This window comes from Octopus bimaculoides, chromosome 17 (assembly GCF_001194135.2).
Source record: "Octopus bimaculoides isolate UCB-OBI-ISO-001 chromosome 17, ASM119413v2, whole genome shotgun sequence".
In the NCBI taxonomy this organism is placed as follows: Eukaryota; Metazoa; Mollusca; class Cephalopoda; order Octopoda; family Octopodidae; genus Octopus; species Octopus bimaculoides.
This window is the reverse complement of record NC_068997.1, coordinates 36,761,307-36,764,668: the sequence shown is the minus strand read 5'-3', so window position 1 is coordinate 36,764,668 and position 3,362 is coordinate 36,761,307.

The following is a 3,362-nucleotide window of genomic DNA, read 5'->3' as shown; positions in this document are numbered from 1 at the left end:
CGGTGGCATGTGAACAAAACATTGGACTGACTCCTGTGCAGGTGGCACATAAAAAAACACCATTTGAGCATGGCTGTTGCCAGTACTGTTGGACTGGCCCCCGTGCCAGTGGTATGTAAAAAGCACCCACTACACTCTCGGAGTGGTTGGCATTAGGAAAGGCATCCAGCTGTAGAGTGGAGCCTGGTGCAGCCATCTGGTTCGCCAGTCCCCAGTCAAATTGTCCAATCCATGCTAGCATGGAAAGTGGACGTTAAACGATGATGATATATATATATATATATAATATTAGATAATAAAATGAATGGTTTATACCTGGTAGCTTACTGGTAAAGCATGGTCACTTAGACAAATGTTTCCCTAAATCTAACAGATACTATGCTATTTTTAATAGACATACTGTGAAGGTATCTTACGCTAACTCTATGAATTTAAAGCAGCACATGCACCACATAAACAATAGTAAAATGAATCAGCAGTTCAATAACCTACCTGCTGGAACTAGCAAACATATGCATCAAAGTACCAACAACGGAGATGTGAGCCACAATGAAAAGCACCAAATACAGCCAAATCATATAGTAGAAATGATTGTGATATAGCTAACATGGTAACAACATTAGAAAATGAAGTCAAAACTGGCATATATACAAATAAATATAATAAATGCTCATACAGAGAAAAATCAAAATGCCTATTGATGAACCTCTGTATGAGTACAAATCTTGTATATAAATGCATTGTGCACACAAGGGGAGGGCTGTATGTTTACATTGGGGCAATGGCTTGTTCATTCAAGAATCATTATTGCAACCATGTTACCAGCTTCAAGAAAATCAATAAGAGACATCCAACATCTTTAGCTGATTTTGTGTGGCAACTTAAGGAAGATAAAATTAGATATAACATAAATTGGTCCATAGTCAGTTAACACTTTTGATATCAACCCAGCTGTAACCACCTCTGACTCTGTAGTACAAATGTCTTGTTTTCAAAAGTTCTGAATTAAAATCTTTCACTAAACCTTAGTAACAATTTATGTTCCTGACACTAGCTTAATGATAACTAAGTTATTTTACTAAATTCTTTATTTTATTAAAAATTAATTCAAAGAAACACAGGGCATCTCAACAGAAATATGGTAACAAAAGTGTTAATACTATTTTCACTGTATTGCATGTTGGTTTCTTTTTTGAATCTGTTATTTTATTATTGATCTTCTATATAAATGAAGCTACATCATTTAATTTGCTACTTTTTTTTTACATGAACTGAGAACATATATTGTGGAGCTATTATTTTAATAAGTTGTATCAATTTTATTGCCCAAAGCGACACACCTGCACTGTTGGATGCTCCTGAACCAGTTATTAAGTACCCCACCCATAAGGGCTCAATGCTAGATGTATTGAAACAATTGTAGTGATTAATAGAAACTCTTATCTTACACCTTCTGTTTGTCATTAACCAGATACTATATATGTATATATATATATATATAAAATTCTGGGCTGGCAATGAGTACAGTGAAGAATTCCGGGTAGAGGTAGGAGTCCACCAAGGTTCAGTCCTCAGTCCCCTCCTATTTGTCACAGTCCTCCAGGCAATAACACAGGAATTCAAGACAGGATGCCCCTGGGAGCTTCCTCTACGCTGATGACCTTGTGATAATTGCTGAGTCACTATCAGAACTAGAGAAGTTTCAGGTGTGGAACCAAGGACTAGAATCGAAGGGCCTTAGAGTCAACCTAGCTAAAATCAAACTCCTAATAAGTAGGAAGGTAGACCAAGCACAAACCCCTTCAGGTAGATGGCCTTACTCAATCTGTAAAAAAGGTGTAGGAGAAACTCTATAAGATGTACCTAGTGTAAGATATGGACACGTAAGAGGTGCAGCAATATCAAAGGAAGGCTAACTAGGAAGTTAGTTTTTGTATGTGGCAGATGTTCAGGAGCAATAAACACTGAAAATGTGCAGAAAACAACTTCTGCCACATTCCAGGGAGAAAAACTAGACGTAGTTGATAGCTTCCGCTATCTAGGTGACCAAGTTAGTAGCGGGGGAGGGTGTGCTGAAAGTGTAGCTGCTAGAATAGAATAAGAATAGCCTGGGCAAAGTTCAGAGAGCTCTTACCTCTGCTGGTGACAAAGGGCTTCTCTCTCAGAGTAAAAGGCAGACTGTACGACTACATGGCAGTGAAAAACGGGCCGTGACTGCTGAGGACATGCGTAAGCTCACAAGGAATGAAACCAGTATGCTCCAATGGATGTGTAATGTCAGTGTGCATACTCGACAGAGTGTAAGTACCTTGAGAGAAAAGTTGAACCAAAGAAGCATCAGTTGTGGTGTGCAAGAGAGACGATTGTGCTGGTATGGTCATTTGGCGAGAATGGATGAGAATAGCTGTGAAAAAGTGCCACACCCTAGTGGTTGAGGGAAACTATGGAAGAGGAAGACCTGGGATGTGGTGGTGAAGCACAGCCTTCGAACATTAGGCCTCACCGAGGCAGTGACTTGTGACCGAGACGTTTGGAAATATGCTGTGCGTGAGAAGACCTGGAAAGCCAAGTGAGACCATAATCCAAAGGCCTCTGCCAGGGGTGTAGCCAGCCCACTCATGAGTACATTTCCGTCATTGGACACTAAACACCGCTTGCAAAGACCTGTTAAGGGAAGTGAAATCGAAATCGAACCAAATTGGCACCCATGCCAATGTCGTCTCCTTCATTGAACACTGAACACCGCTTACGAAGACCTGTTCAGGCAAGTGAAAACGAAATCGTGATGGCACCTGTACCAGTGGAGTGCTACGAGCACCGTCCAAGTGGGATTGTTGCCAGAGCAGCTGTCTGGCTTCCTGCCAGTGGCACGTAAATAGCACCATTTGAGGGTGATCATTACCAGTGTCGCCTTCTTGGCACTTGTGCCGGTGGTACGTGAAAAGATATTCAAGCGAGGTCGTTGCCAGTGCCGCTGGACTGGCTCCTGTGCAGGTGGCACGTAAAATACACCATTTTGAGCGTGGGCATTGCCAGTACCGCTGGACTGGCCTTTGTGCCGGTGGCACGTAAAAGCACCCACAACACTCTCGAAGTGGTTGGCGTTAGAAAGGGCATCGAGCTGTAGAAACTCTGCCAAATCAGATTGGAGCCTGGTGTAGCGATCTGGTTCGCTAGTCCTCAGTCAAATCGTCCAACCCATCCTAGCATGGAAAGCGGACGTTAAACGATGATGATGCTGATATATATATATATATATATATATATAAAGTTTTGAATGGTATAAGAATATCTGAAGAAAGAATTGTATTCCGAAATATCATCTGACTATAGATAACTAAATTACAACAGGTATATAGTCC